We start from the raw sequence: 13,961 nt of genomic DNA, 5'->3' as shown, positions 1-13,961 counted from the left end.
ATAAACCTATTTCAGTACAGTACTATATAGCCGATTTGTTAGTTGGGTACCTAGGCTAACTTTGTTGGATTTACAAACAATTTGGACTTAAGGAACGCGTTCTCGGAATGGAACTCATTTGTATGTAGGGGACTTATTGTTTAACTTTCTTACTTGAGATGCTTTACCAAACACTCTTTTTTGTCCTTTTTAAAAATACTTTCTTAGTTATGGAAAATGTCAAACACACACATACATAATAAATCCCTAGATGCCCATTATTTTGCTTTAGTACTTATCAATTCATGACCAATCTTGTTTCATCATGCTCACATCCAATCTTCATAATCCTATGATTTTGAAATACATCCCATGTTTGGCTTTTGTTAGGCCAAAGGCATGTTAAAGCTATTTTTTAAAATGAATCCCCTTTCTCAATCACAAATTAAGCATATATTTTTAAGAGCTGAATCATAGGCAGTAATTAATATATTTTAAAAGGTCAGTCAGCCTCTCTTAACCCTAGATTGTTTTAAAATGATAAATGATTGCAAAACACAATGAATAACATGATTTATATAACTGTTTACTGTGTTATAGTTTAAAAATACTGGCTTATACCTTTTTTTTACCTCTTTTTCTTTTCATTGTTTGGTAGTTAACTAAATTCCTAAATGAAGATTTCTTCCGTTTTATTTATCCCCCACCCCTATATTGGGAACCTATCATGGGGTACCAATCAGTATATAGAACATTGTTCCACTCTGATTTGTAATGTCCCATCTTCCATATATCAGATTTAAATACATGCATGGGCCTGTGTTGGGAACCTCTTTTTCTTCTGTTGGTTTATTATTTTTTAAATCATTGTGCCAACATCATACTTTATAATATACTATAAAGTATCACTTTATAATAATTCTTCATATCTGGCATTTGGAGTCTTTAGAAGTATCCTAGCCTTTCTTGGCCCGCTCTTCCATATAAATAGGTTCAGCTTGTCAAACTCCATGGGGAAAAAATCCTATTGGTATATGGCAGTTGATTTCTAAAATGATCTGAACTACAAAACATATTTGTTGAGAACTTTGAAAGTTTTCTAGAAGTTTATGAACTGAAGGCTTCATGAGGCTTAAGACAAGCAGGAATAAAATATGATTTTCTCTTTGTGCATGTGAAAGCTTGATTAAAAGAAAAAGAATATATTTTTGTAATATTTGTGTGTCGAGCATAGGATCCATATCTTTTTGTTTAATGTAGTTTTCTACTCACTTTAAGATCTTTCTTTGCAATATGGGCTCTCAGTGACTAAAAAGGCAAGGTTGAGAAGAAATGAGAAATGATTGACAGAATATCTCAAGAGCTCAGTGGTCTCAAAAAATATGCACCATGGACCCAAGGGGCAATGAATAGAAGGAATATATTAATTGGCCGGTGATTTAAAGTTATTAATGATGAAGACCATGGCTGCAATACAGCTGAGTCACCAGTCATTTAAAAATGTAGGATCTGAATGCTTAGGAATTGTATTAGTTATCTGTTTGCTGAGTAACAAATTAGTGGCTTAAAACAACCCAGGTTTTATGGGTCAGGAGTCCAGGCACTGGGTCCTCTGCTTGGGGTCTCACCAGGCTCTGATAAACGTGTTGAGTGGACCACATTTTCATGTGGACATCAGTCTGGGGGGGAATGACTTCCATGCTCATTCAGGACGTTGGCAGAATTCATATCCTGGTTGCTCCAAGACTGGGGTCCCCAGCTTTTTGCTGATTGTCACTGGAGGCCACCCCAGATCCTAGAGGCAATGCAGTTCCTCCCTGTGGGCTTCTTCAGTGTGGCTGCTTGCTTCAGCCAGCAAGGAGGGTCTCTGGCCTGTAGAAGGCCTGGTGCCTCTTTTATGAGCTTTCACCTGATTAAGGCCACACAGGATAATCTCCTTTTTGATTTACCCTTTTGACTTGGGACCTTTATAACATCTGCCAAACCCCTTCACCTTTGCCATATTCAATTGTTTAGAAAAAAGTCACAGGTCCTGTCTATGCTCAGAGGGAGGTGGTGATCATACAAGGTGTCAACACCAGGCGAACAGAGTCATAGGGCCACGCTAGAGGCTCTTTGCATAGGGCTAAAATAAAATGGCAGAAAAATTGTCATCTGTGGTCACAGTTCTGGCCACCTGGTTCTTTAAAAGTAAAGGGCGTTTCTGGGATGAGACCTGCAGAGGCAGAGGTGTTAGGGTGAGGTGGGTGCAGCCCGTTTTGCCTTGTGTTTGTGAGAAGCAGAAGGAACACACATTGCCCTCCCCGAGCTTTCAGGGTATCTGTGCTGTAGGGCTTGGGAGCTTGCTGTGGGCTGTCTCCCCTTCAGAGCAGTAGATGTGGGGACGCAGACACGTGGCTCTGACGGGCAGGCAACACGGATCTCCTTGCAGTCAGCAGCCAGGAAAGAGTTAAGCCTTGGCTTTTGTTCCTGAGCTAGGAGATTTGGATTAGATGCTTAATTGCTAGTGGAACCTCGTCTGTAGGGTACACGCTTAGCGACCTGAGACAGTCAGAGACCGAATTTAGTCCCTACTCTTAGGCCTGCTCCCAAGGACAAGAAGCAAAGGAGTTGTGAGGTCCATTGTTGGCACAAACGCTGGGTGAACAGTCACCTTCCTGGCCCAGCAGCAGTTTCCTGGTGCAGGTGATTCTGTGGCATTTGTGCTGTGCAGCTCCCTTCACCTTTCTGGCCCCAGCCGGCAAAAAATTTCTGGCACAGCAGGGAATTAGTGCCTAATGGCAAGAGAAAAGGAAATTAGCATTTCCTAACAGCTAACCAAACACAAAAGCCTCCCCCAGCCTTGCATGGAACACCTCTGACCATCCATCCCTCTATGGCCGAGCCCTGCACCTTACAATTTGTGATTAATTATACAGGAAAAGAGAAATCTGTTTCTCTGGGAGAGCCTCTGAGAACCTGTTGGGGAAAGCTTTCTGGCTGAGGCAATGGTGAAAAGGAATTACCTTTCCTTTTCTTCTGATTTTGCAAAACAGCTGGCAGCAGACACTGGCACATAGAAGGTGTGTAGGAAATGTGTGTCCAATAAATGAATAAATTTGTGAATGAAAAAAAAAACTGTGAAACACTTACACAAGAATATTCTTCTTTCAAAAGAATAATGAAAAATAATTTCATTCAATAAGAGTCATTCTTAGTTACTGATACATTCAATTTAAAATGTTCCATTTTTTTCTGATACTTAACAAGTTATTAATTAAATGTTGCTCACTTTTAAGGTCAATCTGTGAGACATTATTTATCATGTCTACTCTAAAGTTCCAGCATCAACTCAGGCGGGGCTTCACCATGTACTGATCATGGGACCTTGGCCTCTCATTGACTCAGTTTTCTCATTTGTAACATGGGTATAACAATAGGCTTATTTCATAGGCCTATGAGGAGGAAAACCTCATATATATTTGTGTGTGTCTATATATATGTATTTAAACAGTGTCTTAGAATAGTGTCTGGCACATGATAAGCCTTATAGAGTATTGACTGGTGCTACTAATACTGATATTATGAGAACTAACTGTTGAGAATAATCCTTCATATACTGCTTTGTTCCACTGAAGATAAAGGAAACCAATAGAATACTAGAAATCAGATTAAACACAGAAAGCCAGTAAAATATACCAAGACAGAAGATGATGAGTGTGTAAAAGCATAGAAGAAAAAAAAACGGTTTTTGTTTTTCTTTTCCTTTTTTAAAGAAGGAAAGAGCCTAGAAATAGGACAAAAACTATTCGTTGGCTATACTGACATGGAGATCGCTGGTGACCTCCATAAGTAAAATTTCAGGACAGTGGGCAGTGAGATTACGGTGAGAGAAGTCAGATGGATGTAAATTATAGAGTACATGGGACGTGAGGACATGGAAACAATATATGAAGATAACAATTTTGAAAAGTTCAGACATGAATTGGCTAAAGAAGATATGCAGGGAGGAGGGGAGGAGGGAGGCTTTCATGTTGCACGTAGAGTTTTTAACATTTTAAGTTGGAGTCACTAGTCTAGGATGAGGTTGAATTTTGGCAAGAATCGTTCCTAAGGAGTAGATGGGCTGTAGAAAACGCAGGGCTGTGACGTACTTGAGGAGATGAGAGAGAATGAAATGCTTTCTGCAGTGCACATGGCCTTTTACCTTTAACTCCTGTAGTAAAAGGGAACACAAAGACCAACGCAAACGCTAATGAATTAATGGATTTGGCAGTGGACTATTTACTGACTTCTGTGTTCTTAATGAGTCATGAAGCACCTCACCAGCTCAGAGAGAAGGAAGTAGAGAGGATGGAGGAACATTTGAGGAGGGCAGGTAAAGCTTCTCAGAAAATAGTCCTTAAGGAGAATTAGAAAGAACGTACTGTAGGTCAGAGCACTATTTCCAGTCTTGAAAATCCATTTGAAGCTGGTGATTATTAATTTATTGGAACACCAATTTGCCCTGCCACATGATTTTTCTCCAGCTACCTGGATATAAGTTACACAGAGCCAGAAAAGAGTGAGAGATAACAATCGAGGGAAAATACAATTAGTATTTTTTTTACCTTTTTCTACTTCCCCGCTCCAACTCTGGGGAGCCTTCATGGACATGGCTGCCCTCCCAGACTCCAGCAGCACTCTGTTATCAAAGAATTCAAAGAAATGGAACATAGGTTTCCAACGTATTAATTTAGCAAAATCAAAAATTATATATAATGTCTTCTGTTGGCAAAGATTTTTGCAATATAATTTGGTTCCATCTTTTGACAAGTAATTTGGCAATGTCTAGCAAGATAAAATGTTAATAGCTTTTTACACATTAATTCTAATTCTGGAAGCTTATGCCAATAAATAATTTATAATCCAGAAAATTATTATATAAAGATGCTCATTGTCATGTCATTTGCAATAACAAAAAATTAGAAACACCTTTAATTGTTAACAATAGGAAAACAGTTTAGGAAATTATATCCACTTAGTAGAAAATTACACTGTTACTATATTATAATGCTTAATAAAGAAAGAATGAAGAAAGCTGACCTAAAATTGTGTCTTCCTTATGACAGTAATTATGTAAACATATAAATATTTATTAAAACTTAAAATCAAAATAAGGTTTTAAAAGCTCTGTACCAGTAATGGGGATTTTATGTTTGTTTCAAAATATTTTTTAACATAACTCTTATAATTTTGTTTTTTCTACTCCTTTTCTTAAGAATTTCTTATTATTACCTCATTTTTCATTTCATAGTTTCAAATAAAGTCAGCAATTTTATCATCAGAGAAGATTAGACTTATTTCACAGTACATAATTCCAAGTTATTTGGTAGAAAAAGACCATATACACTTGTAGGTGCTTTCAAAATAAAATTTCGAGAATTTTTTTTTTTTTTTTGCTTAGTCTTTCCTAGTATGGAGATTAAGCAAACGACCTAAAATTGCTAGCCATTCTTTTTTCATTTTTCTCATTTTATTCAATTATCTTGCCCTTCACAGAAATGATAACAAATGAGTCTGCAGTTGCATCTGCCAATTTCTTAAATCCTCTATTATCCACAATATGAAATCATACTGATATGAATGCTTCCAGTATTCTCAGGGCTCTTTAGTTATTATACTTGAGCATTCTGTATGAAGTATCTTATGTAAGTGTAAAATTTAGACACAACTTCTGGAAGCTTTTGATTTCTTAGTTCAGAAGTGAGAGATGCTTAGTCCAGCCATATGATTAACAATTACTTGTATAGTAGGAAGCTCCTAAATTATTGTTTTATGGATACCTGGCAGTTTTCTTGCCATTTCTCAGAAGTTCTCTATTAAACACATTCTCTCTCTCTCTCTCTGTTTCTCTGTTTCTCTCTCTCTCTCTCTCTCTCTCTCTCTCACACACACACACACACACACATTGTGATTAAAAGCAGACTTTGGCATTATGAAGTCTAAGGTTCAATTTCCAGTTCTGTAGTTTCTGGGCCACTTCACTTGAGGCAAGTAACCTAATGTCTCTGAAGCTTGTTATTTTCATCTGTAAAATGGAGATTACAATTATATCAGACAATCCTCAAAACATCTGTAATGATTTTAGAGTTTCAGAGTCAGGTACAAGCAGGCACTCAGTAAATGGCTAGTGCTTTTATTACTTTATTATTATTTAGGTCTTGGTTTTCCTTGAGTCTGTGAGTCCCCGTAATGAAATGTAATTTCCAGTAGATTAACACCTGTTTTCACCAAAAATTTTAACTGAGTTCATTACTTTCTGTGCAACCCAGATTAGTTTTCTGCCTTTTTTTCTGTGCCGTATGTAGGTGTTCAATAGATTTATTTAATAAATGTATGAATGCATGAGTGCGTAGATGAATTTTTAAATGCTTCTTTTTGAGAAGGTAGAACACATGTGACACAGTAGAACAGATAAGAAAATAGTCCATGGAAAAAATGGCAAAGTCACGTATGTGCCCAGGGCCAGCCTAAGAAGAGTTGCTTTTTTTTTTTTTTAAGGGAAAATGTGTTGAATAGCTTATTTTAATTATTTTTAAAAGTTAAGTACAGGTACCTCCCTGGCGGTCCAGTGGTTAAGACTTCGCCTTCCAATGTAGGGGGTGTGGGTTCAATCCCTCGTCGGGGAGCTATGGTCCCACATGCCTCGCAGCCAAAAAACCAAAACATAAAACAGAAGCAGTATTGTAACAAATTCAATAAAGACTTTAAAAAGTGGTCCACATCAAAAAAAAAAAGTTAAGTACAAAAATTTGCTGATGATTTACATATTTAGCACCAATAAAATAATGTGAGATTAGCTGTACTAAAACAGAATGTTGAGCTACATTCACATTAAGTGACATTATTTAGTCTAAATTTGTGGAAAACTTCTGAGATGGCTGATAAAAAGTAAGATGGTGAGTGACCTTTGAGCAGAAAAAGACAGAAAGAGAAATGGCCTTTTCTACATCCTATTGTGCCTCTAAGTAAAATGCTGGGTAATCTAGCTACAAAGCTATATTTCATTTGGCTTTAGGCACCTACTGTGATTTACCTTGTGAAGATCAGATTTTGCCATGGAGAGGATTTGTAAAAGTATCACACATTCCAGTACCGTTGGCAACCACAGCTACCAAAAACTGCAATTTAAATTGATGAACCTAATATCAGATGATAGTAGCATTTCCTTGTGGGTGTTTTGGGAAAAGGTGGGTAGGAAATGTATAAAAGTGAATACTTTATTCACTGAAATAGCAATTCATCATTTTGAAAACATAAAATACATTAAAGTTGTTATAGCATCAGGCATTAATATTTCACTGTACTTTAGACATTGCCTACAATCAACATTTTCTGCCCTTTGAAACAGAATCATGCTTGTGGTATGCATTAATCATATAAAAGATTAAACACTGAAAAGAAATTCAGCCTTTAAAGACAATTTGCTTTGATTTATTCAGTGGGTTCTTCCAAAAAGTTAATACCAAGAATTATTGCTTGTTGAATTGGAGTTACAAATTCTTTCAGAGTTTCTTAGTATTTTCTGTAATATCAGTATCAAGGAAGGTAAAGCAAATTTACATATTTATTAGGAAATACAGGTACCTAATCATAAAACAAGAAAACACAGTGTTTTTACAGACTTTATTTTTTAGAAGTGTTTTAATTTTACAGAAAAATTGAGAAGATAGTATAAAGTGTTTCCATGTACACTATACCCATTTCCCTCTATGATGATCAACTTATGTTAGTATGTTACATTGTTACAATCAATTAACAAATATTGATACATCATCATTTACTATACTCCATACATTAGTCCAGTTCCTTAGTTTTTACCTAATGTCCTTTTTCTATTCCAGGATTTCATCCAAAACACCACATTACATTTAGTTGCCATGTTTCCTTAGGCTCCTCTTGGGTTTGATAGCTTCTCAGATTTTCCTTGGATGACCCTGACAATTTTGAGTAGTTAGGTTTTTGTAGAATGCCCACTACTAGAATTTGTTTGATGCATTTTTCATGATAATATTGGGATTATGTGTTTGGGGGAGGAAGACCACAGAGTAGAAGGGTTATTTTGTCAGATCACATCAAGTGTACAAAGTATCAATATGCATTATGAATGCTGAGGTCAACTTTGATCACCAGGCTGAGGTAGTGTTTTTCAGGTTTCTCCATCGTAAGATTACTGTTTTCCCTTTTTCATACTGTACTTTTTTGGAAGGAAGTCAATATGCTCAGCCCACAACAAAGGAATAGGGAGTTATGCTTAAGATGGAGTACTACATAAAGTATTTGGAATTCCTTTGCACTGGAGATTTATCTATTCTCCTGCATTTATGTATCCAATTATTTATTTATATCAGAAGAACTCATGGATTTTTATGTTATACTTTGGGTTATAATCTAATTCTACTTTAGTTACTTTGTTCCTCAAATTGCTCTAGTCCTGACCCTTGTGAACTCTTTTCAGTTGGCTCTTGTGCCACTCTGAGGTATCCCCATCCTATATATTTTTTTGGAACTTCCTTACTTTCTGACACTATAAGATGGTCTTGTATACAAATCTTGTATATTTTCTGCCCCAGTCCTAGAATCAGCTATTTCTTCAAGGATAACTAGGTCTTTTTAGTGGAGAGCGGTATTAGACAGCAGGATCTGGGTGTGGGGTGTGCTAATTGCTGCTCGGATGTCATTGCTTCTAGATCTTCTCAGCTGACAGAGCAAAGAGATAATATGTGTGTACATTACCCATGTATATGCACATATCTATAAGTATCTCTCTACATAACCATGTGTATTAAGGTAATATGAAGCAATATTAAGCTAAACATAAATGTATATTGATGGTTCCAACTTTAATCTGTTACCACATAGATCATCTTAGCCTCATCTCTTGCTTATCTTTAAATTTCAACTCCAGCAAAACACTTGGCTTTTAGAAGTATGAAAATCAAATTGTAGCAACTTTGGGAAGCCACATCATTTAGCAGAAAAATTTTTTAAAGGGCAAGGTGTATATCATCAAATTTGAATTTACAGTCAGCAGTACTTTTTAACATCAAAAGGCCTCCAGACCTCTGCTTCCAAGAAGATGAAGTAGCCCATTTCTCCCAGGTTCTCCCACTTAAAACTAAAACCCTGAACATAACAACAAACAAACATAGGAAGACGCTGAAAGGTGGAAATGAGAAGGCAGACTTAACTAGGGACTTTGGGACTTGAGGAATAACATGGTGATGAGTCCCCTGTGTTTCCTGTTGGTTCCCATACATCCTGGAGAGGGTATTACAGGAACCCCCAATCAATAACCACCAACAGAACAACAGACAAAAAAGCTTCCAAAAAACCCAAAAAAACCCTGTTCCCCCTAGCCAAAGTATGAGGAAAGGTGTTGCTAAAGACAGAAGACATTTGGGCAATAATATACACACTACTCGAGCCAAGTGCCAGTGGAATATACACACAACTCGAGCCAAGTGCCAGTGGAATATTGCACCCATCCCCTATGTCCTGTGGTTTCAGTTGGGCCAAGGTAGGATTTGATCTTCCATACCACCCCACTCCTGCCGTCCAGAAGAGCCAGCGCTCTGATTCCCCACCAGGGTTGTTTCAGTGTGGCCCAGTGGTGAGCTGAGCCTCCACCCCTTTCCATTAGCAAAGAGACTTTAAAAGGTGGTGCCTGACAGGCTAGTTAACACTGGGCTGCCCTCACACAGTCGTAGGGTCCAATGGTGGGACTTAGCCTCCATCTCTCCCTGACATCAATAAGAATAGGGTGTTACAGGTTGGAGGGAGTAGGCACCCCACTAACCCCCAACACATGGTGTCAGTGAGACCCACTGGGGTGCTGAATCCCCATAACCATCCTGAGGCAGTAAGACAGAATGAGATGCCCAAGCAGGGCTAGTTGGCAGTTCTCTTCCTCTTACCCTGGTGTCAGTGGGGCCAGCAGGTAGCTGACCCTGTACCCACACCCGGCATCAACAAGAAGGAATGAAGTGGGAGGAAGGACAGAAAGCACTTCACTTCTCCCCTCCCCTGGTGTCAAGAAATCTACTGGGGAGATGAACTTCCACTCCTACTAAAAGGCAACACAGGGCCTCCCTGGTGGCGCAGTGGTTGAGAGTCCGCCTGCCGATGCAGGGGATACGGGTTCGTGCCCCGGTCTGGGAGGATCCCATATGCCGCGGAGCGGCTGGGCCCGTGAGCCATGGCCGCTGGGCCTGCGCATCCGGAGCCTGTGCTCCGCAACGGGGGAGGCCACAACAGTGAGAGGCCCGCATACCGCAAAAAAAAAAAAAAAAAAAAAAAAAAAAAAAAAAAAAAAAAAATAAAAGGCAACACAATGATATTAACGTTCCCACTTTTGGGGGGAAGGTGTCAGAAGGGCCAATAGGTTAGCTGAACTTCTACTTGATCTGTCTGCAGTGAGACAATGTAAGTGCCCACTTTTGCTGGGGTATTGTCAGTAGGGCCCAGTGGAAATCTGTACATAACCCCCCAGTCCTCATACTACGCCTCAAATAGGATGACTTCCTTCTAAAAAGTAATAATAAAATTAAATGGGTTACAGAGTCATATAATAACTCACAATGTTTAGAATACAATGGAAAAATACTCATGACACCAAGAACAAGGAGATCACAGAATAAATGAGAAAAGACAATAAACATACACCAACACTGAGATGAAACATCTATTGAAATGATCAGACAAGGATTTTAAATAAGCTGTCACATAAATGCTTCAATTAGCAATTATGTGTTCCTTGACAGAAATGGGAAAAATAGAAAATGTAAACAAAGAACTAGAAGTTATAACAATAAAAACAAATGAGAACAGTAGAACTGAAAAATACAACAATCAAAAAACTTTGCTGAAGAGTAGAGTGGAGATTACAAAGCATAGAATCATGAACTTAGAAGAGATCAGTACAATGTACCATATGTACAGAGAAAAATAGACTGAGGGGTAGAGATGGGAGAAAGAACAGGATCTCAAGAAGCTGTAAACAGTAAGAAAAGCACTAACATTCATATCATCAAAGTTCCAGAATGAAAACAGAGAACAAGTACGACTGACAAAGTATTCAAGAAATCATGGCTAAAAAGGTCCCAATTTTTTAGAAGACAAACACAAATTCAAGAATCTGAGCAAACCCAAAGAGGAAAAACGCAAAGATATCCTTGCCAAGATGCGTCATAATTAAACTTCTGAAAAGTAGAGACAAAAAAAATCTCGAAAGTGGACAGGCAGAAACAATGCATCACTTATTGAGAAACACCAATTCCAATGACAGCATATTTCTTGCCTAAAACTCTGGAGTCAGAAGCATTGACGTAACATTTTTCAAGTGCTAACAGAAAAGAACGCTCAGCCACAAGTTCACACTTTCTATATCCACTTTCTTGTTTGACTTGTATTAATGGACTACTCACTCATCTTTCTATATCCGGGACTGCCGTCAGCCTTCTCCAAAAATCTAGTCACAGCATTTCCAGAGTGATCTTTCTGAAAATGAAACAAATTTTTCTTATAAAAATATCTGATTGTGTTATGAAACTTTTCTCTCTTCTAAGTTACCAGTTAAAATCCTTCAATGGATTCCCATCTTTCTTGGAGTAAAATCTCACATCCAAACTCTCTTTGTCCTTTTGGGCTGCTGTAAGATTATACTGCAGGTTGGGTGGCTCATAAAAAACACGCATTTTTTTCTCACAGTTCTGGAGGCTGCAAGTGCAAGAATAGGGTGCCAGTATGGTCAGATGAGGGCCCTCTTCTGAGTCACAGACTTCTCATTGTAACCTCACATGGCAGAAGAGCTTCAGGAGCTCTGTGGGGTCTCTTTTATAAGAGCACTAATACCATAATCATTTCCCAAAGGCCCCACATACTAATATTATCACCTCCGGAAATTAAGATTTCAACGTATGAATTTGGAGGGGAACACAAAGACTAGACCATAGCACTTACTATACATACATGGACCATTCATGGTCTGGCTTCTACTACCCTCTCCATCGTCTTCTTTTCTTACACTCCAGTGAGCATTTCTTTCTTTTTTTCTTTTTTTTTTTTTTTTTTTTTTGCAGTACGCGGGCCTCTCCATGTTGTGGCCTCTCCCGTTGCGGAGCACACGCTCCGGACATGCAAGCTCAGCGGCCATGGCTCACGGGCCCAGCCACTCTGCAGCATGTGGGATCTTCCTGGACCGGGGCACGAACCCATGTCCCCAGCATCGGCAGGCGGACTCTCAACCACTGAGCCACCAGGGAAGCCCCAGTGACATTTCTTATACTGATTATGAATGGAACTCCTTTCTGGACTGATGCTTAACCATTCATTTTCTGGCAAACATGAATTTATCTTCTCTTTTCCTCAAAAATTCACCCTTCCTTCATGTTACATATCCATTTCAATTGCCTTCTACAGGAAGCCCTACTGATATCCCCCATATACTACTGTCCACAGCATGAATTAAGGTCTTACCGTGTCTTCCTATATCACTCTGTAATAATTTTTATGGTAACTATGGATTTTTTTATTTGAGTGTCACAATACATTGACTTCTAGGTGGCACGATAATGATTTTAGTAACAGTAACACTGGTGCCTAGTTTAACCCATGGCATACTTTAGGTGTTCAATAAATGTTTGTTGAATGAATGAATGAATGAATGGTCAGTTTGAAATCTTAATCATGTTACTTTTCAAAAACCTGTTAAAAAGATATCCACAGTTTTCCAGAAGATTAGGGACTTAGGATCTTCAACTTGATTTAATAGAGGAAATTTTTACTCATACATCATGCTTAAATACCTCAAAGTAAAACCATTAACCCAGGAATTTAAGGTTACCCATTTGGACTTGCAAGCCAATAATTAATATCTCCTGCCCCGACTGTATTAGATGGTTTCAATGTTCCACTCATATCTCCCCAGCACTCATCATTCCAGTATATGCTGATAGAATCATGCTACCACCTGCAATTTTCCACCTTAGGGCAGGCCAGAAATGTACAGGAGTTAATGTATCTGGGTGTAGCTTTCAACCAAGGAAAGAGGGGACTGGAAGATAAGTACTTCAAGTTTCTCACCGATTCTTGGGATAACTCTGAGACATGTTCTGTAGAGTTTCACAGAACTCCCCTGACGTACTGGCAGCAGTTCCCTGCAGGAGTAATTTATTCAGTAATGCACCTCTGTTGGCTTCCTTCCATGCCTCCATTCTCAATTCCCACTCCACTTCTGAGTTTTCTGGAAGCACCTCCCAGATGAACAGTTTGCATTCAAATTATTCCCCCAGGTTCTGCTTCTAGGGGAATTCAATTTACAGCCTCCTAACAATCCAGTGCTCCTTACAGAGCCATCACTGGTACAAGTACCAAGGCATGGCACATTATGTATCACCCCTCCTAAATCCTAATATTTTTAAACAGATAGGAAAGAGCATGACCTTGAAGAGAAAAATCGTTTATATGAGAATAGCCAATGGATAAAGGGAAGGAGAGACAGTGCCATTTGTTTTCCATTAATGATAGTGTGAAATTTATGGGCAGATGATCTAACAGGTGTGACTATAATTTGAGGAGCCTGCTCCCTTGGTTACAGAAGACTGCTATTGTTATTATTATGGAAGCACAACCTCATGACTTTATTGCTTCACTTGATGTAGCCTTTTCCTTTACCCTTAAATCTTTCTACATCACTGAACTGCAACCAATGGATTTATTTTCTCCCTATAGCTCCATCACAAAAAAGACACACATGTGCACACACACACACACAGAGTTTTGTGTATGCCAGTGCTAGAAAAGACAAGCTCATGGTGCATGTATGCAATGGATATTGTACATTACAGGTCTCTGTGAAATAGTCTTCTGCAGGTTCCTATGTTTACTTTATGAATAATTAACTTTAGTAAAGTTAATTTCCTGAAGATCTTGATGAAGACTGAAGAAAAGACGTAAATTTT

At 38.4% G+C, this 13,961-nt stretch overlaps 1 long non-coding RNA gene across 2 annotated transcripts in view; it reads left to right on the top strand.

The window, feature by feature from the left end:
- The window catches only part of LOC309797506, a 41,972-nt gene that overhangs the window by 9,602 nt on the left and 18,409 nt on the right, over positions 1-13,961 (top strand). The gene's annotated exons all lie outside the window — the stretch shown is intronic.

This window comes from Mesoplodon mirus (genome assembly GCF_964341445.2).
Source record: "Mesoplodon mirus genome assembly, contig: HAP1_SCAFFOLD_664, whole genome shotgun sequence".
NCBI lineage: Eukaryota > Metazoa > Chordata > Mammalia > Artiodactyla > Ziphiidae > Mesoplodon > Mesoplodon mirus.
Note: the sequence above shows the minus strand (reverse complement) of the source record. Positions and strands in the feature narration are given on the sequence as shown.